We start from the raw sequence: 23,445 nt of genomic DNA, 5'->3' as shown, positions 1-23,445 counted from the left end.
TCAACCACTGCGCCACCAGGGAAGCCCCAAATTGCATTGTTTTAAACCACTTCTCCAATTTGTCAAGGTCATATTACGGTCATTTTGAATTTTGATCTTGACAAAGTATTAATCAGTCTTATCAACTAAAGAGAACTGTAAATGACTAAATCCACATGCTTTTCTATCATCCTAGACTTGATGAAAATATTAAATAGCCTCTGGCCCAGGATTGACCTCTACATATATAACTTCTGTCCACTTTGGTTGAGGAGGAACTATAAATGAGTTTCATTGTTCTACCTACTTTGTTTCCAATAAATAGGTCTCTGGTGCTGATCTATTTTTATAAATTTGTGAATAAATTCGATTTGTAACGTTTTTATAATATTAATATTTAATGTCTGATTTCAAGTCGTGGATGAAAAAATGCTAACATCAATGAAAACTACTACTTGCCCAAATAGATTAATAATAGTAAGAACAGTTAAAGTAGATTTTAAATCTACTGTCATGTTTATTTACTTTCCTGAATTGTTCCCACTGTGCCACTTCCTTACTTTCTGAATATGACAGGCTCATGCATGACGTCCTCCTCTAGATGCTGTGCCATTAAGAAATCTCACTGATTATAATAGGTGATCATCTATGATGGATAATAAATATGCTTGTGCATTTTCAATCACAAATCCATGTCTTGCACACTGAAATGATTTTACTTGTTGCTTGATCACGGGGACTTCTTCCTCTGAATAAATAAGACTTGACTTTGCCTCTTTATGCAGTCATCTGCTCACAGTTCTGCCTCTCTCCAGTAGACTGTGTCTCCTTAAAGACAAATGAATATTCATTCATCTTTGATCCCCTTTGCTTAGCATGCATAGTAAGTGTTCAACAAATATTTGTTTAATAAGTTAAACACCAGTATGCCGTGAAGTAGGAAAATCTGGAGATGTGAGTGGTCAAGATGGGGGGTGTGATTAAAAGACCCCTCTGAATTCTAAGAACAACATACTTAGGAGGGAATGCATGAATAATCAACGGGGCTGACTACTTGACAACTAGTATGTATTCAACTTTCAAATTCTATATTATAAGCATCCCTGAGTGTAAGTTGAAATGGATAGACAGGAATTTTTATCTTATTTTTTCTAATGAGGAAGCAGTGTAGGTCTCTATTCTCATGGCCTCTGTTGCTTCCTATGAATATTTCTCCAATATCTTGACATAATCATTTTCAGGAAGCCAAGAGAGTCCAAAAGAAAATGACAAACAACAGAAATTGCTTTCATTTTCTAGTGTTTGGAAAAACATAAAAATAGGTTTAAGTTTTTCAAACATACTTAGATTTCATGAGATTTTACTTGGTTTATAATCAATATGATAAGATGCATATATATGTATATAGAATCATCATTCATTTTAAATTGGAAATAATGTGTATCCCCAGTTTGCTGATTTGCAAACTGTCAACAATAAGAACCAAGCTTATGTCCTCCTAAGTCTTTTGTAGCCTCATTTTAACACATTTTCTGAAAGTTATTTCACTTCAACCACTCTAGATACTTTCTAAAAAAAACAATAGATGACTTTTTAAAATTTTCCTTTCAAAATGAAAATATTAAAATATGCTACAAATTGGTGCAATAATGGAAGCTACAACTTACCACGTAAGTTTGTTTGTAATTGAGCAAAATATGTTCCAATAATTTTTGCATTGTATTTGCCTTTCTCTCTGTAATTACTAACCCTTTTTCTTTCACTATGGAATGTGAATTTTGATTTCTCATCTTCATATTTGCCTTTAAATACATTTCTACCCTTATTTTTCTTCCATCTGGAAGCTAAGTTTTCAAGAGAAAATTTGTTGCCACAAATAATGAATGACTTCATATTAGGAATAATTCTAATGCAACTACTTTGTATTTGGAAATGTGCCACTGTGTTTAGGAAGTCTAAACACATACTTTTGGGTAAGTTCAAAAAAGATTACTCCAATGATTCAACCAAATATATTTCAAGCATATTGATAAGAAATTTCAAACTAATTGTGTGTGATAGCCATCAATTAAAGACATAAAATGAATGCCTGCTATTTTAAAACATAGTTAAGCCAAGGAAAAGCTGTGCATAACTAGCATGTTCTGTAAAGATAATTGGCTCACTAACTAAATTCTAACAGCCCATTCACATTTCTAGATTTTAATTGAAGAATGGATGGAAATAGTAAGGTGAGCTCATTGTCCAATACACATAAGCATGTGACAATTTTAATTTCTGCAGAGATGCCCATATTGTATGAAATCTTATTAATATCGTGATGGAATAGAGTGAATCATGCTGTGAAAGAAGCACATATTTGTTGTACATGTGTTCACACACACACACACAAACACACAGATACACACACATTTCTTTTCTCTCCTCTCTATTCTCATTTCAGTCCCATTTTTCCTCTTCTTAGATAACTGGTATCATGAATTGAATATAAATACTTTGAATCCATGCTTGAACTTTTTACTATATGCAAATGAATCCATGAAAAACACATGACTGCTTTGAGTTTTAAAAATTTATATACATGTCATCATGCCAAATATGTAATCTTAAAAATCATTTATCATGTATATAATTAATTACTTCGAGTGAAGTATTGCATTGCATCTTAAAAATAGTTTATATATGTCTTTTGTAAGCAGCATAAAATGGAATTTTAAAATTTATTTTTATTATCTCTGTGATCAAATGTATTGTGATTATTGATCTATTTCTCCTTTATTTTTCCATGTTTTATCCCTCCCGGTACTAACTTCGTTTAAACACATTTTTCATTCTCTTTTTATGGTCTACCTTTTTATGAATCATATATGAAGTCTTCATTTTTAGTGTTTTCTGAAAAATTTGACATATATGTCTAACTTGAAAAAGTCTAAAACTAATTATCTCATCTTCCTCCTAAGCGGTTCATGGACCCCTCAAATTTTAAATCTGATCTCCAGTATTTCAGTATATTATCTAGTGTTTTAGTTTTACTTTGTACACACCCCCATTGGCTATTATTTTTTACACTCAACCGTTATTCAGATTCATTCCAACATTACAAATTTCTTTGCTGGTCACTGTTCAGTGCACCTTCCTACTTCTTTATATGCTTATTTTCTTTCTTACTGAAGAACATTCTTTGTACAATGGTCTCCAATCTTGCCTAAAACACATGAGAATTATGTGAGAACTTTTTAAAGCTCCCATTATTGAAACACCGCCTAGATCACTTTGGTTAAAAAAAAAAAAATCTCCAAGTATTGGCTTCAGGCATCAGAATATTTTTTAATGCCTTCAGACAATTCCAATAGCTGCTGCTACTGCTTTAGTCATTTGTTGTTGTTGTTGTTACAGTTTGTGGGTGGTAATTCCTCTTTGTCTATGAATCAAAATTTCTTTACGTCTTGTTCTTGAGTAGTTTTTTAAAATGAGGTGTAGAATTTTAATTTGGACAGCTATATGTGCTCAGTACTTTGAAGATATTATTCTATTGTTTTCCAGCATCTACCTGTTTTCTGATAAGACAACAGCATCTACCTGTTTTCTGATAAGACAACAGATATTTAAAGCCAGCCCTCAAAAACAAGGCTTATTATTTCCAGGGCCCCCTTGAATTTCTTGGTTTCAACTCCTCCTCACTATTCTAATGTTGAATTTGTTTTTTCTCCTTAAATCCTGAGACTGGGGATACCCCATTTTTTGTAAGCTTGTTCATTTTCTTTTTATGTGTTGCTACATGTAAAAGCAACATATAAAAGAAAACAAAAGTATAACAAACTGTGTGTTCAGGTTGGAAGAAAGGATTCTCAATATCAGTTCAGCCTATCCTATTGACTGAAAGCATTTACCTTGTTTCTTTTACAACTAACTTGAATATTATGAGTCTTACATCTAATATACAGTACTCTTCACCCTTCTTGGAACGTCTATGCTCAATAAGGACATTAGTTGATTTGTCACTAATATTGCTTTCCCTACATGTGAGTGCATTCAGAGTTCTATCCTGTCCCATATACATAGCATAATCTTATATTTAGTATCTAACTGGCATCAGTTTTCCTTTTTTTTTTCGATTTACTTTTAAGGTTTACTTTTAGCAGGACTGTACTGAAACACTCTTACACCTTAATAGATCTAATTGTCTGAACTTAAAATAATAGATTTCTCTATCACAGGGGCATTTGTCTGTACAGATACTGATTTCTGTTCTCTGCACATGTTTTCATGTTATATGCCCAGTGTAATATGAAGCGAGTTAATTTATTGTGTTGCATATAGTAAAGAATCCAGCAGAATAATGTTATTTAGGGTTTTTTTTCCATTATTTCTATGAATAACAACAACATCAACAATAATAGTAATAGAAAAGATAATTTCTACCTATAGCAAGTCTCAGTTTTTTCTTAAATGCAGTAGAAGGCCCTTCACACTCTATTTGTCAGCTTGGCTTCAGGTTTTCATATTGTTGGCTAGAAGACAGACAAAGGGGATTATGGACAGAACTGAGCCTGGTTTCTGCTAATCTCCAACTTGAATTCTTTCAAGGGTTGCAAAATATGATTCAAGTATTTCACAGGCCTTTATAACCTTTGTCATCTGTCTGGTATATGTGCCATCACGGGTGGATTTGGAACTGACATTTTATATCTCTGATCTCAACTGTATAAATATTTGTTTAGACTGACTATCAACATAGAACACAGACATTCTCTTCTGATGTATGGATGATAGAATAGTCCTTAACTGGGCCCCTAAGGATGGGGCAGGCACAAACTAACAGAGGGCAATGAGGCAAATTTTCAATGAACTCAGATTTTATATTTTCCTTTAGGTAAAAGAGTGGTTGCTTCTATACCAAAAAACTATTTCTTATAATTTGGGTTACATTAAAAATATCTCATATATACAACCATTTATCGGAATCTATAATAGTGACTTGGTTTTCTCAAATACATTATATATGGAGTCCTTTAGACTGGAATTAAATTAATCATGGTTGTATTTTTTTTTCTATAGACTTCCCAGCTATTTTCCCCTAGGAAAACTCTCTTAAATAATCAAGAGAAATAGTTTAGGCAACATTAGGTAAATCATCACCCTTATTAGATGAATTAATATTCTTGAAGTTATAGCTCATTTCATGGAAATCAGATTAACCTGATGTTATGGGCATTGTCATTTATCAGTAAGTTATTTGTTAATATGCTCAGTATGTGACATAAAATATGTAACTTTAATAAGAGAATGGATCACCTCAAATAATTTAGCAAATCTTGAAAATGATAAGGATTAAAATTGTGGATGTATAAAGGACACAGAAGCTTGGAGAACTTTAAAACCATCTATTTCTCTCCTGTTTCCCTCACACAAGGAAATGAAGGCTGACACTTTAGCATGGTTTGGAAATCCTTCTAAAAAGTATCTGACTTTCTCTTAGAATTAACAAGTAATTTAAAGTTTTAAGAACTGCAGAACTGATCACATGAATTACCGTAATTTAGTCAAGAATTTTTTTGAATATCCACTTTTGACAAACATTGTACATATATATACCAGGTTGTAGAGATGAATAAAATCTTCCTTAGTCTCAAATAACTGAAAGAAAAATCCCCCAATATTAGTGAATACTGAGGAATTAAGGATGATGCTATGAGAAAATTTTTATAATGTGAAATTTATTAAGTTAAATAAAATATTGTGCTTTTGAGATTAGAATGACTTGGTTTTGTTCTAATGATACTGATGATAGAGAGTGGTTGTATTTTGCAGAAGTTTTATGGGAGCAAAATAAAAACTTGATAATGTGATATAAATTTGGTCCCCCAAGGCGATTTTTATTGTTATTTCTATTGGTGTTGTTAATGAGAGAAATTTCTGTGAGCTATTAGAAAAAAAAATGTGGATATCAATATCTAATCAAAAAGAAGGACAAAATAATGGATAATTAGAGAATATATATAACCAGTAAATTAAAAATATACTCACATGCTAAGGAAGCACAGTGGTGGAAGTTTTACTCATCATAAAGCTTTAACAGTGAGTAGAAGGTATCTTGGTGTCTTGGGTGTGGGAAGATATGCTAACAACCAGTGATAGATCCGTTGTAAAATTTGGAACTGTTTCTTTGGTATTAAATTTCACTTAAGAACTGTGCTTCTGGACAGGATGGAGTAATAGGAACTGGATTTACTCTCCTGGCTTAAACTGCTAAAAGTAAATATATATATATATATATATATATATATATATATATATATATATATATATATATATATATATATATATATATATATATTAAACAATACTTTTAGACATTGAACAACAAACAGCACAAGACAACGGTTGTATAAAGCTTTAATTATAATGATAACCCATAAAAAACAGTGGCATAATGTTTTGTGTAATACAGTTAAATGTTGGTGTTTGAACAAGTCCCTGGTCACCTGTGAAAAATAAAGGTGGATTCTCTTTTCATATTTATTAACAAAATGAATTTCATAGGGATGCAGTATTTAAATATGTTAAAATACTACAATTAATAGAAGAAAACATTTTTGTTTTATTTAATAAAAGTTAATTTTTATTTTTTTATATTTTTATGTGTTGCATTTATTGCTTTAAGATTATACAAATATGTTTTGATATAATTGAATACATGCAGCATCAACTAGAGTATTCAATACACAGAGTATTCAATGGGTATAGGCTTAGTAGTGGGACCAAATTAGCCCTAGACTAAATTGTTTCACTTGCAGCCTAATAAGGCTTACAAGGAAGCCTCAAAATGATCAAACTATTTCTTAACTACCTCTTTGAGCAAAGTTACAAATATTTTTAAAAAATACAAATACGCTCTGCAACCAGTAAAGTAAAATTCACAATATCTGACATGCAATCTAGAATTACTAGGGATGCAAAGATGAAGGAAAATATAACCCATAACAAGGAGAAAAATTAATTAATGAAAACAGACTGAAAAATGGTACAATCAGTAAACAAAGACATTCAAACAGTTATTATAACTAATTTTCATAGGTTCAAAAAGTTTAAAGGAAAGCATCAACATCTTAAATAGACATATAGAGGATATAAAAATAACCCAAATTGAGTTCCTAGAGATGAAAAATATAGTTTCTGAGATGAAAAATAAACTAGATGGGATTAAAAGAGATGAGGCAATGCAGAAGCAAAGATTGACCTCCCTGCAAAAGCAAAATTTTGTTATTATAATCTGTCCCACTGAGTAGTCCAAATATAAAGTCTGAAATGCAAAATGTCAGCTTGGTCATCTTTTTCCATTTCAAGTTTGCTTTACCCTTTCTGGTTTGTGCTTCCAAAAATAATTAAAGTATAAAATTATGAAAATTGTATTCAATGGTATTAAAATGAAGCATCTATCCATTTTATGGATTGCCCTGCATAATGCAAATATCTAAAATCTAAATATTATGTGTATATATACATATATGTATACATACATATATGTATATATATCTCACTAGCAGAATGAAAAGAAAATATGAAAGTACAACACAAGTTGTGGAGGAATAGAGTAAAGGAAAGTAAAATGATAGTATTTTTGTTTTTAGATATAGTTGCCCTACGCAGTGGAAAAATGATATATGGATTAGCATATTTTATTTTCTGAGAAGCATGAATCAATTTAAAAGATGAAAGGGCAGATGAATTTAAAGAATCATTAATTTAAATACATAATCAGTCTTCAATTTTTTTGTTACTGACAACATCCCCTTTAAGATTTTCAAAATGCTGAAAGGTGGGATTCCAAGATTTTTAGTTGCTATAGAAGCAATTATTAGCAAATCCTTTCTTCTAATCTCATTACAGAAAATAGTGCCCTTTGTGCCCAGAGAACTCCCATTAGAACAGATAGCTAGTGGGAAGCAGCCACATAGCACAGGGAGATCAGCTGGGTGCTTTGTGACCACCTAGAGGGGTGGGATAGGGAGGGTGGGAGGGAGGGAGACGCAAGAGGGAAGTGATATGGGAACATGTGTATATGTATAACTGATTCACTTTGTTATAAAGCAGAAACTAACACACCATTGTAAAGCAAGTATACTCCAATAAAGATGTTAAAAAAAAAAAAAGCAACTGCATTTTGGAGCAGCTCAGAACATAGGGTGTACCACTCTGGAGCTATCCTACATTTCCTGTGTCTGATTAAATATTGTGTATATATGCTATGTATTTATATCTCCATCTAAATATACATCTATATCTCCTAAAATACTCTCTCACATATAATGAAGTCACAGTTTCCAGATAGTTGTTCTGGTAGTCATTAGACAAAATATAGTCTCATTTATTTAAAAAATGTGAAATGAGAGAAATGTATGAAAAACTTGATCCATCTTCTGACTGAATTTGTGGTATTGGTACCTTCAGAAGAGGAAATAATTAATTTATTGTAAATTATTTTATTCCTCATTTATTAGAGAGGAAATTTATAAACTGAAACTGTTAGGGCTTAAAGGGTTTTTTTCCAGAAGATAATATCTGAGGTTCTCACCTTACACTGAGCAGTATATCACTAGTAAACAATCAGACAAATATGTACATTATTAAGTTATTTTCTTTTCACCTGGCTTTTTAATACTATCATCTGATATACATCATATTAATTGACACTGCAATTTCTTCCTTGATTTGTATATTTTTTTCTATAAACACTTTGCATTCCAACTTCCACGTATCTGATTTACTCATCCCTGTGATGGTCTTCATCTTCAGACATCTTGCTGTCTGGGCTGTTCAACCCTGTGACAGTAAAAGCACACTCACTAGGGACTAGGAGTTTGAGAAGGACTTAGAAAATTGTTTGGAACCTGAAAAAAATGGCTCCAGAATATGAAAACAAATCTGCAAAATTGAGATGAAAACTTGTGTAATTAATATTTTCAACAAATATTACTACAACAGCAATGTTACTCAGCTTTCATATAGTTATCTATAAATTATATTGGATATGTGACTTGGGCACATTTTAATGCATTTGATAACATTTAGGGTAAAGCTTCTAAAAGGGCAATTGCCTAGGACTGAGGAAGGTTTAAAAATGGCCCTGCACAGAATGAAATAGAAGTGACTTCAATGGGAGGCTGAGGCAGAGATGCTGGACCCGGAGAGTGACAGAGCAGGCGTACATTGGAGAGAGCTTTCCTATATAGGAGAGCCAAGAATTTGTTACTTATTCAGGGGGGAGCATGAAGGTAGTGGACCCTATAAGAGAATCCTAGGATTGCTCCTAGATTTCTAACTTGGATAAATGACAGGACGGTACTCTTTGGTGAATACTAAAGGAACAGCAACAGCAGCAAAAGTCTAAGAATGGAACTTTAACATATCACAATGCCACCTTTAAAGTAAATTTGGTATTCTTGTCCTTTTTGAGTGAATGAAAATAAATTAATTAAAGACACACACGGGCTTCCCTGGTGGCACAGTGGTTGAGAGTCCGCCTGCCAATGCAGGGGACACGGGTTCGTGCCCCGGTTTGGGAAGATCCCACATGCCGCGGAGCAGCTGGGTCCGTGCGCCATGGCCGCTGAGCCTGCGCATCCGGAGCCTGTGCTCCGCAAAGGGAGAGGCCACAGCAGTGAGAAGCCCGTGTACCACACACACACACACACACACACAAAAAAAGACACACACATTCACACACCTGCTAATATCTGCTCTTCTGCAATCATGTGTTTTCTGTATAGTGTCTAAATATCTATTCCAGTTGAAGTAGTGCTTAAACACTTCAATATGCCTCTTTTCAGCCAAAAAGAAAAACTGTCTATGACTGTTTCAACATATTTTAAATATATGTATAATCATTGCCAACTTGTCTGCTTTGCAGATTCTAGTTTCCTGTACAATATTTAATATCTCCCTTTATTGAAAATGTCATTGCTCAGTATTATGATTGTTTTTCATTTTTATTATATGTCTGAATATTAGAATTATTGATTAATCTCTTTATTAATGGAATAATCTCAGCACAATATTAAATACACTTCTTCTCTCTCATTATTATATGTTATTTTAAAGATTTTCCATACAGTTACTTTAAATGGGATTTTCAGATTTTTCAGGCTTTTTGAAGTCAGTAGGATAGGCTCCAGTGAGTAAAAGAAATGCTGAAGAACAACAATGTGAATTAAACAAATTTAGGTAGTTAAGAAAGCACTAATCTAGTCATTGAGAAATGTATACTAATATTTACATAGTATGTATATATAAATCAATAGTTTCTAAATGAGATAATCTACTGAACAAAATATCTTAAAATATGAATGAAAAGATGTTGTAAAATCTCTATATGATTAAAGTACAAACATTTTTATAAGCTTGGAATATAAATAATAAGCGCATTTTTGCCTGGGAGACAAGTTGTTATCTGGGAAACCTCAAGACATTTTGTAGATTATCGAAATCACTTTACTATCAATCTTGAGCATTTCTCCTATCAACTCTATAATTAGTATTGGAAATTACCATGATGACTCTATTTCACTATCAGGAACATTGAAGAAACTATTTAAAGTGCTAAACATTGGTTTTAACAAATAAAAAACAATTCATCTGAAGAAGATGTTACAATGAGCTGAGGAATTAAAAGATCTCAAAGTAGAGAAATTTCACTGACTGCAGTATAAACAACTTGAGTGTAGAGAGTGTCTGTTTTTCCTGTTTGCCCTCCAAATTTGGGAACAATTTTATATGCACGGTGCAGGGTAATAAGCAAATGTTTAACAAATGAAAAGTACTGAATTCATTACCTTGTGGTACAAATGAGGATTTCTTTTGTACTGTAACTAGAAGATTTTAACTTCAGCATTATGAATTATTAATGTCTTTATCTGATTCCCAGTTCTGTGTCAACCAAACTTATTTGAGTGATAATTAGAGGACTTCATGTTTATCCTATCTTCTAGGATTTCACTTTTGCATATCTGTTAATTCATAATTTTGACATTTTTATAGCACAACCAAAGACTATAAAAACACATAGAGCAAGCACTTGCCAAAGAACTCTAAATAAAACACATCTCAGATATGAAATTAGATCCATGCTTGGTTATACTTCTAAGTGCTTCATCTAAAGAGAGACGTGCAACACTGCTGCATGAATTAATCACCTAGGATGACTTTTAAACCTACCAACAGCTGGCCCCTCTATCATATCTGATTTTATTCAATAGTCTAAGTGATAATAATTTTTGGATCAAGAACTTTATTTTACTGGTTGTAAAGGTGGGCACATGCACACGCACACAATCCCCAGTGCTTTTAAAAATTGTGGGACAGAATTAATCATAACTATTGAGTTTAAATGTCATTTATCAAGTTATTAAAGTGCAAGCATGCAGGGAAAATAAGCTAAAGACAAGACTTTCGTTTTTCAATTTATTTTTTAAAAGTCTTGTAGAAATCTTTATGAAATTAACACAAAATGGTGGTACCAAAAATCTTTTTGCTTTGTTTATTCCCTAGTCTGTGGCAATGTAGAGTGGAAGTTAACCCGGAATTTAAGTTAAGGAAAGCTATATTGTATAAAGTTTAGCCAAAATTCTCTAACTTGCCATATTTTTTCAAATAAATAAACTTTCTATTCTCTTCCCTCTCTCCTCATCTCCCTTAAGGTATGTCAACTCTAACCCCGCCCCCCATACACACACCTTGTTGCCTCTGATATTATCTCCTCTACTAGAGGCGCTTTTGTACTTATTGCTACACAATAGTTCAACAATAAAATGTGATAAATACAGGCAAAGGTGTTTCAAGAAAGAAGGTAAATGTCCTTACACATTTTCAACATAGAAACAAAAAGTTTACAAAACAGCAAAATTAAAAAAAATAGTTATAGATAATGTTTGCAGATAATGTCATCCCTTAAAGAAGAGGGATAAGGCACAGAAGAAATGTAGTGTTGAGGACAATGAAAATCAGCCGTTATTGCAATCTATTTATGCTGCATTCAATGGATTTAGAAGACAGAGGCTTGAGTGCTGTCGTTATTACTTGTTTGCCTTTTGATGGTGGGCAAAATATTTAATTTCATTGGGTTTCTCTTTCTATGCCTCTAAACTGTGATTCCCAGGCTAAGAAAATATTTCAAATCTTTTCTAGGTCTAAAAGTCACAGACCTTAGTGTACCCTTTATAAAGGCCACATTTTCACAAAAGATAGCATTCTTGTAGAACACCTTTATAGAAAGAAAAATCTATATTTAGAAAGCCCACTCAGTGTCCAGGGTTTTCTGAAGTCGTACTGCTGTTTGTAACCAGGTGTAGGCCAGTAGGACAACACATTTGCTTTAATAACTGTCCAGATTTCTTGGAGTTAAAGATAAGTTTTTCATTATTCTAAGTGTTGACCTAAGAAATAATTGAAAATAAGAATTGTTCTAATTTACTTCTTGAATTGCCCAGTTCTTACATGGCCTGACATGAAAGGCGATTTAAAAGATTGCATTTAAGTTTGGACATATAGCCTTCATCCTGCTGTTTCATCACAGACCTCTTACAAGATAAACACGTGCAACCATTTTGAGTTTCTGAATGGGAGTGCTCCTTAGAGTATTTTCCCCTTATAAATTTCTTGCCAACTTACTCCAATTTGAATGCAGGTAGAAATTTATAAATTTCTCCAAGAACTTATTTTTATTTTTATGAATCTTACTGATTTTGTTTTAATACCGAGGACTTTGTCAAATTCATAGACATTTGATAGAATAAAAAGCAAAAGCATAATTCAGAAAAATCCAAAAACCTCAAATAGAAAATAAGATGCTATGTTGTTAGTAACAGAAATTAGCACAAATAGACTGAAAAACTGACCACCATTGTAAACTGAGCTTTTAACTATGGCAGTCGCCAGGAAAAGGAGGGTTACTCCTCTTTTTTTGCCTTCTTTTAACAATCTCGAAAATTAAAGAAAGATTGAAATGACAATAAAAATAATTTATTTCCCAAACCATTTGAGAGTAGTTGCTAACACAATGCAATGTCTCCCCCAAATCCTCTAGTATTTCCTACAAACATATATCCAAATATAATCATGAAAATAAGGAAATTAACACTGACACATGACCACAGAGCTACTAATCCTCAGACCCCTTCTTTCAAGTTTTGTCAATTATCCCCATCATGTCCTTCATAATAAAAGGATCAGCCCAGTGTCACATGTTGCATCTAGCTGTCCTGTCTCTTTAGTTTTTTAATCTGGTAAATTTTCTCAGGCTTCCCTTGAATCTCATGAACTAGAAAGTTTTAAAGAATATGGATCAGTTATTTTGTAGGATTTAGCTGTTTGTATTTGTCTCATGATTATTCAGGATATGTGTAATTGGCAGGAATAACACAGTGGTGAAGCTCTGTTCTTCTCACTGCTTCCTATCAAACAATCTTGGCAAACTTTTAACTTGTAACCTTACTGGAATATCATGTTACTCATTTGATTAAGGTGTATCACCCAGTCTTCTCCATTGTAAAGTTATTTTTTTCTCCTTCATTATTAATAAATTTTGTGGTAAGGCACTTTGTAATTATGTAAATATCCTGTTCCTCATCAAACATAATTTACTCAGTTTAATTATTTAAATCAGTATGAACCCATAGACTCCTATTTTATTCAATTGACTATAATACATTTCTGCCATTATTTATTTTGAGGCTGAGATTGTTCAAGATTTGTCCAGTGGAAACCCCTTCAGTTTGGCTTCTATATCCTTTGATGTTTCCCATTTATTGTGTGATATCTCCCTTCTTTTTTTTAACATCTTTATTGGAGTATACTTGTTTTACAATGGTGTGTTAGTTTCTGCTTTATAACAAAGTGAATCAGTTATACACGTATCCTCATATCTCTTCCCTCTTGCATCGTTCTCCTTCCCACCCTCCCAATCCCACCCCTCTAGGTCACAAAGCACCGAACTGATCTCCCTGTGCTATGCGGCTGCTTCCCACTAGCTATTTATTTTACGTTTGCTAGTGTATATATGTCCATGCCACTCTCTCACTTTGTCACAGCTTATCCTTCCCCCTCCCCATATCCTTAAGTCCATTCTCTAGTAGGTCTGTGTCTTTATTCCCATCTTACCCCTAGGTTCTTCATGACATTTTTTTTTTTTTAGATTCCATATATATGTGTTAGCATACGGTATTTGTCTTTCTCTTTCTGACTTACTTCACTCTGTATGACAGACTCTAGGTCCATCCACCTCACTACAAATAACTCAATTTCGCTTCTTTTTATGGCTGATCCCTTACTTCTTGAAACAATAATATGTTCTAGGGTCATCTTATATTTTCCCTGTAGTGGTTCTAGAATCAGCCATTTCTCCAAAGAGCTTTAGTTCCTTCAGTTGGAGAGCTGTATTTAGAAACCAAGATCTGGACACTAGGTGTATTCATTGCTCTTGGGAAGCAGTGGTCCCAGGTACTCTCAATAGGCAGAGCTAGGGGATTTATGTACATATATACATACACACATATGAAAACACATATTCATAACCATTTACACATATTCACAAACACATTCATTAACATATGCATACATATATTCTATGTTTTTTTCTATAATGTCTCTATATTGAAAATCATGTGCTCACATTAACATCCTCCATTCCCTTTCAACACCCTTTCATTCTAGTTTTTGCCCTTTTCATATTTTAACTCCCTCCACAGATATTAAAATAACACTGATTACCATATTCTTAATATCCTTAATTATTTGATCAATCTTCCTGTATTTAAGTAAATTCTTGTAGCTGCCACTTTCCCATCCACACATTTTCTCCACCTGGCACGGGTTAGGACAATCTGTACAGAGTGGTTGCCAAGGCCACTTCCTCATGTGGATGCCCTTTCACACGAATCAGACTTCAGCAGTCAACTCCAGGCTCCCTTATGCAGACATCCTCTCCCTTTTCTCAGACTCTGAGACCCAATGCCAAGTCATGTGGTTCCTTGAATGCCCACCTCCCCCATGCTGACAAAGTGTTATTTTACCTCACTTAATGGACTAATTTGTTCAAGAAGGGAAGGGATCACAACACTATAAAGCAGTTATACTCCAATAAAGATATAAAAAAAAAGAAGGGAAGGGACAAGAGCGGGGATGAAGAAAGGGAGGTGGACAGGGATGAACAGGTATCTTTCCTTTCTAAACTATATTTGAAGAGGTCCTTCATTTAGAAGTTGCAAAGACATTATGAAGTATCAGCTGAAGAACTGAAACAACGACATATATTTACACATCTGTATCCCTACATCTATGACACACAATGTACACCTAATTTTATAGCAACCAAAATATAATTTAACAAAACTTATGATGCTTAGCCATACACTTTAATACTCAGCAACTTAAAAAAATGTGCAGTGCCATTTGGCTGTTAACTATCATCCATTTATATGAATGGATTTGTAAAACTCCTAGCCAAGAGTGCTTGGGATAGCATCTCTACTGCTCCTTACTGGATCCTCTTCTTCTTTTGTCAGTCTTTTCAGTCATTTGTTGATTCTCGATTGTATCTCATTGGTGACTTGCATAACCATTGGTAATCATATCTGGGCAAATACCCCAGCTTGGTGTCTCTCAAAGGGCTGACTGAAAACCACCTGCAACAGAATCAACTGTGGTACTAGATAAAATTCAGGTCCACAGGCCCTGTTCTTATTTCCTGCTCAGAAGCTCTTTAGAGAGTAATGAGTATTTGGAAAATACCTTAGCTAATTCTCACACATTAACACTGAAACCATGGTGGAGTTTGCATGTCTACAATTCCTCAAAGTTCACGGTTTAAAACACATAGGTCTCACCAACTACAGTTCTTTTATTTTAGTTTCATCAATTCACATTTGTTATTTAACCAACTTGGAAATTGCCAGATGTGTGAATAGCTGCCAAAGTAAAATGTATCTATCGTTTGCAAAAATGTCTTCTACCAAATGTCTCTACAAAATGAAATGTAAATACTTTCTAAGATCTTGCTTGGAGGAATCTTACAGATTTTTTAAATCTTCCAGGTTTTAGGGAATAGCAAGTGCAAAGGCCCTGACGTTGGGAAAGCCACTGCAGAAAGAAAATCTGGATGTGTGTGTGAGAGAATAGTAGTAGTAAACGAGCTTGGAGAGTAGGGCAGAAGAAATACTGAATAAAGCATGTGGGACAGGTAAAAAGTTTAATTTTTATTCTAAAGTGATGGGAACAGGTTTTGGAAAATAATGTGATATGATTCATGTTTTTTGTGATTATTCTGGTTATTGTATTGGTTATAGACTCTAAGGATTGTGGCAAGAGGGGAGGAAGCAAGGAGGTTGTGGAAGAGGCTGCCTATTGCATTAGATGAGGCAAGCAATGATGGCTTGGAGTAAGTAAAGACGGCAAGAGTAAGGTGAGAGGTAGGTGCATTCAGGATGTATTTTCAAGTTAGACTGGCAAGAATTTCTGATGGACTGGACACAGGAATTGTGGGAAAGTGAGAGTTTAAGGATGAATCTAACATTTTTGGCCTGAGCAACTGGATGAGTTATGGAGCCAGGAAAAACGGGAGTGCAATGGATGGATCAAAGCAAAATATTTAGTTTTATTTGCTAAGTTTGAAATGTCTATTATGCATAGATTGGAGATATTTAGTGGGAAAGTGGAATTAGGAGTCTGGAGGTTAGGTGAGTGCTTAGGGCTAGAAGTACGAATTGGGGAATCATAAGTCATCTTCCCATTAAAGTAATGGGACTAGATTAAAACTCATGAGTAGTTAAGGTAGATGGAGAGTGAAGGGGGCCAGGAATGAGCCTTAGGGCATTCTAAAAGACGTTGAGGGATGGGAGGCATCACCAAGGGAGACTGCCAAGGAATGGTGGGTGAGGAGGGGAGAAATCTAGGAGAGGATGGTGTCCTGGTAGCCAGTGAAACAAAATATTCATTCTGGAAATTATGAGGTTCATTTCCCAAAGTTTCTTGAATTGATGATCATTTGAAACTTGGTATTTTAAAAAGAGCTTTAGCAAACAGAAAAGAGAATAATTTTCTATCATGAGTGATTGATTGCAGTAGCATGGGGAATGGAAACGTTGTGAAAAGGGCATCAAGAATCTATGTAAAAGACAATTTTAAACAAAAGTATTCATTTAAAACACAAGTACACAATATTTAGACATTATATTTTGTCTTTGTGTCAACAGAAGCTACAGCATGCTGTAAGTGAAAGATGAAGGATTACAGTTTAATATCAAATCAGGGAAAAAGGTGAAATAGTTGAATTCTTTGTAGATTTTTAATAGATTTCAAAGCTCTATTGGTTTTGAATAATGTCATATTTCAAACATAATTTTCTAAATAATCAGAACAATTTTAGAATCAGGATAAACCTTATATAACCTTACATAAAACTTATTTAAATGCACATATAGTTCATTTTTACAGGTAAAACTAGGACTCTGGTCTTCTGATTACCAGTACTATTTTTTATTGCAACCCACTGTTTAAATGTATAGATGATTGAAAAAAAGAGCATACCAGTGATCTCTTAAATGTTTTACAAAATATTAAGTAATTAAAATTAGGGGAAATAAAGCTCATGAGGATTAAATTACAGGAAGAGTTTATAAGAGGGCAAACAAGTAAGAGATGTTTTTCCACACAGATAAGTAAGAGGTTTTAGTAGAAAATGACCAAAACTGCATTTATAAGGGCATGATTCTAGCTAAATGATATAAAGACAACCATCATGTGAATAACATATAATTTTGAAGGTGAATTTTGAATATGGAGACTGATACAGATTAACATCTGATTATAATAAAAATCAGATCGGCAGGGTAACAAGGTCTTCTTCATCCCATCACAGCTTATCAGGAATAAGGGAACCTCTTGATACTTTGGTATGTGCCATTTTAGGACAATGAACTTGCTACAAAGTGAACACTTGATATAAGAAATAGTTTAGAAACATAAATATGATTCAAGAAATCCATGGATGGTGAAAGCTATGTTGGATTATTTCAAAAAGTTAGGGATGACTAGGTTAAGTAACTTCTCTTTTTAATAACAGAATAACTGTCACATGAAAGATCTCACTATGCCATTGACAAAGATAAAATCCCGGGACGCCATGGCTTCACAGTCTAATAGTCTAGAGATACAATGTCCAGTATAGTGTCCATTAGTCACAAGTGGCTATTAAATACTTGAAATGTGGGCAAGTTTGACTTAGGAACTGAAATTTTAATTTTATTGAACTTACATTTAAAAATTTAAAAACACATGTGACTAATGGCTGTAGTTTTTGACAGCACTAAGAACATTTCCATTATCATGGAAAGTTCTATTGACCAGAGCTGACCCATAACCTTTTTACTTGATTTTACATTTATTCCTCTTTGCTAAGAAAATCCTCTCTCTTCCTAAAAAACAATATTAGCAAGATGGCTAAATATAAGCTCAAGATGCAAAAATCTATTGGATTTCTATAATCCAGGAACAAAGAGAGAGCTTAAAAATTATTTAAAATGGAAAAAAAAACTACCTAGGAATAAATCTACATAAAAATGTGTAAGACATTTATGGAGAAAATGAAACCTTATTGAAAGATATTAAAGAAGTCTTAAATAAATGGAGAGGTACATCTTGTTTATGGATTGAAAAGACTCATCATATTGGTGTAAGTTTTCCCCAACTTAATTTATATAGTCAATACAATTACAATAAAAATACTTAATAGAGGTTTTACAGGATTGCCAATTCTGAAAATTATATGAATGGTCAAGAACAGCTCAGACACACCTTAAAAATCCATTCATTCCAAAATGGTCCTGGAAAACTTAATTATTCATAAGAAAACAAAGAAATTGGATAATACAGACAACTCGATTGTAAGTGCATTAATGGCTTGAATATAAAACAAAGATACACTAGAACTTTCAGAAGAAAATATACTATATCTGGGTAGCATTAAACTAGGGAAGGACATTTTAAGTAGAACAAAAAGACACTAAGCTAAAAGATAAATTTGATTTCATTAAAAGTGAGAGCCACTATTTATCAAAAGACAACATTAAAAAAGTTAGAAGGTATGAAATAACTTATTTGTGTCATATATAGCTGACCAAAGATTATTTGCTTGTATTTAAAAAACAATACAAATAAGTAAGAAAAAGATAAACAGTAGAAAAATGGACAAAAGATATTCTCTGGACTTCACAGAATAGGAAACATAGGCAACTGTTAAACAAATGAAAGGATTCTCAGCCTATCAGTAATTAGAGAAATACAAATTAAAATTGTTATGGACTGAATTGTGTTCCCTAAAATTCGTATGTTGATGCCCCATCTCCCAATGTGGCTGTTTGGAGACAGGGACTTTAAAAACATAATTATGGTTAAATGAGGTCATAATGGTGGGGCCCTAACTGATATGACTGGTGTCCTTATAAGAAGAGAAAGAGATAAGAGGGATGTATACACGCAGAGAAAAGGCCATGTGAGGACATAGCAAGGAAGCAGTGGTCATCTGCAAGTCAAGGACAGAGGCTTCAGGAGGACCCAAAACTGCCAACATCCTGAGCCTGGACTTCCAGCCTCCAGAACTGTGAGAAGATAAATCTCTTGTTTTATAAGCCACTGAATTTGAGGTATTTTTCTAGGACAACCTGAGCAGACTAATACAAGGAACAAAAGACTAGAATGGCCATTCTAACTGGTGAAGCTATAGAGCAAAAGGGCTGAAAATTTATTCCATAACTTTGGAAAATATTTTGACATGAATTTTTAAAGTTGAATATTTGAATTCCCGACACCTCAGCAATTCTACTCTTAGTATGTCTACTCTTTTACTTATGTTAAATCTTGCACATGTGTACCAGGAAACATTAAAATAAATGTTCATGGAAGTACTGTCCGTAATAGGCCCCAAACAACCCAAATATCATTAATAGCATAAACACATTTTCTTGTATTTATACAATCAAATATTATACAGTAGTACAAATGAATGAACACTAGTTAAAGTAAAGTGGATGAACCTTAGAAACATAATGTTGAGTAAAAAAAGCAAGCACAGAAGACTAAAGTATGATATCAATTTTATAAATCTCAATAATAAGCAAAATCAGATAAAAATTATGTGGTTGTTGAACATAAAGCCAAGATCAGAGTGATTTCTTTGGTGAAAGCAGGAAGGTGGGATCAGGGTAGAGAACAGAGAAAAGACTCAGCAGTTTTGATTCTAGTTCTTAGTTTTGGTGGTGTGTTTGCAGGAGTTTTTATTATTTCTCATAACTTACATACAATTAAATATATTCTTTTGTATATTATCTAATAATATTTAAAAAATCAAAATCCATTATATACCAAAGATAACCCCTAGACATTAATTATAGAGAGTCCACTTTGAAACAACCTACATAGTTACTCATAAATCTTCTGTAGTTGAAAGCTTTTAGCTATGAAATTTTTCCCCCTTCATATGAGGACTTTATGTTCCATAATGAAGGAAAATTGTTCCTACTTTGGGACAATTTGCCTTCTTTATTTAAGTGATACTAGTTCTTTGGCTGCCTAGAAATTTTAAAAACAACTGATAACTACATCTACTGCCTGCAAGAGAATAAAGGAAAAGGAGCATAGGAGGCAATCTCATACATTATTGATAAACACATACAAAGACAATATTGGTACAAAGCTATTTCTCCATATAAAAACTCTGAATTTTATTAATAAACACACACACATATATATATATCAATCATTAATAAAAGAATAAAATCCAATATGAGTACATTTGCTCTTTTTTTGCAATTAGTTCCAGGATTCTATTTTAGATTATTACTTCATATCTGCGAGAGTTGGGTGTGTGTTTGGTTTTATGGAAGTTGCATTGTGCTAAATTTTACATTTCTTTCTAGAATTAAATGGCTTTTGTTATCCCTTGGGAATACTGAAGATAGCAACAACAGATTACTACCTACCGGTGGAAAAGTATAAATAGCAATTTTAGCTGCTAGTGATTCTGAAATTGCCCTTAACTTTGTCCTTCTAAAAATGCTCCAAGAATTACGTTTTGCAAATCCACAGATTTACTATCCATATTCAAGTCATTTACGTGGACAAAGAATGTAGCCTGCGGTATCAGTACAAAGGATGTTATAGCCATCAAGCCATCAGCCACTGAAGCCACCCCCAATGTTCCACCCTGAGGGGATTCAGGATGGAGAAAACAGGATACTGGCGCTAGATAATTAAAGTGCATTTCAAGGGAATGATTTCCATGAGACCAGATTCTTGCATCTCACCATATATAGAAAATTGCTAAATTTATTAAATTAAGATGTCTAGTTTCTTTAATTAACAGTAATCTTTTGATGTTCCAACTACCTGGGTTTTTTTTTGCAAGAACCCCTAAATATCCTGTGCTCTCCCTTACCTCTTCGGAACAGGCCCTCAGAGTTATCTGAGAGGCTGTCTCCTGATTTAGGTCCTCAGTATGTCCTCCAAATAAAACATAATTCTCAACTTTTAGGTTGTGCATTTTTTCTCAGTCAACATTTAATTGTATGACTCACGTAGGTACTATGCTTAGATGTAATGGGATGAGCTGTAAATTATTAAAACTACATAAATTCTGTCAGCTCTACCACTAGCTGAGATCAGGCTTTCATCTCTGGATACTTCTGTCATAGACTTGGTAGATATGGGGTCTGTGTTGGTCTTAAAATTATTCTTAGAATTGTGGGGACTCATTCATTCTTTCAGCAAATTTTATTGCTTATATTCTATGTGTCAGTTACAGTGCTGGGTCTTGAAATATAGAAGTCAGCACACGAAAATACAAGGATAAAACACATTTTCTACCATATTAACTTTTTTCATTCATTAATTCATCCCTAAATCATTCAACAGGCAGCTTCTTATTGAATACTGATGAGGGGTCAAATGCTATGCTAAACACTGAGTATATAACTGCAAATGAGATGGGTAGGCCCTGATTTTGATGTCACTACTATCTTTTGTCCTGCCATATAATGGGACAGCTTCATTATTCCCTTTACCCTAAGTTTTTATCACAAATTGCTAATGAAAATAAAACTGTTAGTGGAGTTTCAACATGCATAGGTAAATGAGAACACAGAACTCCCCTTTCGCATGCCCCATTCTTCTCCTTCTAACTCCCTATGTGAACCCACTTTGTGCCAAGACCAAGAATTTGTGCCCCAATAAGAACCAAGCTGATTTCCTCACTGACTGGGGCTATTGCTCACTTAGAAGACTTGATGCTTAATTTTGATAAGCAACTAGAAGACCATGGAGACAACCTATAAAAATGATTTGTCTTGGGAGAAAATACTAAAAAGGGTTAATGTGCTGTTCCACATGTCTAACCTCCTGGGATTAAACCACAGGCACCAAGATCACCAAGTGTACTTGGCAACAATGAGCTAAAAATGAAAACAAAAAGCATCATACTGTTATTGTATTCATTTCCCCCAAGGCACTCTCTGATAAACACCACAACCTCTAAGGGAACTGAGAACAGCTTCCTTGTGGGGTAGGTTAGATATGCATCTTTTTCCAAGCAGTTATATCATATCCAGCTATCAGCACACCTTACTTAAGGTGATTGTAATGTATGAGATTAAATGTTCCTACCTGATTGGAAACCTTCTTGTCCTCAATTCATTGGCTATACTGGATTATTTTTCTCGGGTCAGACCTCCAGAATTCTACCAGAAATCGTTCCTTTGGGGAAACCAGGCCTTCCCAGAAACTCAGGAAACTGAAATGGAGACAGCAAGAGAGAAGGAAATTATTTGGACATATAGACCTCAATTGTTTGGTTTTAAGTAAACGTCCCAGCAAACATCTTCTAAATGGTATAATAACTTTTGGAAATTCACAGTTTATAAGTTTGTGTACTCATAAACTGAACATATTATGATAAATGTACAGGTTGCATTTTGTGTCTTCAACTCAAGCAAAGACTTCAAAAAAGGCCCAGTTATACTTTGTTCATTAAGACAAAAAGAGAGGGCAAAAAGTGCAAGTTTCTAAGTCTTTTTCTTTAAAATTTACTTCCTTTCTTCAGCCTTCATCAAGATCTTCAGGAAATTAACTTTACTAAAGTTAATTATTCATAAAATAAACATACGAACCTGCAGAAAACTATTTCACAGAGACCTGGAAAGTACAATATCCATCGCATACATGCACCATGAGCTTGTCTTTTCTAGCACTGGCATACACAAAACTCTGTGTGTGTGTGTGTGTGTGCACATGTGTGTCTTTTTTTTGTTATGGAGCCATAGGGAGAAAATAAATCTATTGGCTGCAATTCAGTGATGTAGAAAGATTTAAGGGTAAAGGAAAAGGCTACATCAAGTGAAGCAATAAAGTCATGAGGTTGTGCTTCCA

At 33.6% G+C, this 23,445-nt stretch overlaps 1 long non-coding RNA gene across 1 annotated transcript; it reads right to left on the bottom strand.

The window, feature by feature from the left end:
• Positions 1 to 372: 372 nt before the first annotated feature.
• Positions 373 to 22,805, bottom strand: LOC309802911. Its single transcript, XR_014293872.1, has 4 exons — positions 22,684 to 22,805; positions 6,007 to 6,228; positions 4,402 to 4,490; positions 373 to 807 (listed from the first exon to the last, which is right to left on the bottom strand). It is a non-coding gene; the product is annotated as an uncharacterized lncRNA (long non-coding RNA).
• Positions 22,806 to 23,445: the final 640 nt, after the last annotated feature.

This window comes from Mesoplodon mirus (genome assembly GCF_964341445.2).
Source record: "Mesoplodon mirus genome assembly, chromosome: 1".
Lineage (NCBI taxonomy): Eukaryota > Metazoa > Chordata > Mammalia > Artiodactyla > Ziphiidae > Mesoplodon > Mesoplodon mirus.
The sequence above is the reverse complement of the archived record's forward strand: the minus strand, read 5'-3'. Positions and strand labels throughout refer to the sequence as shown.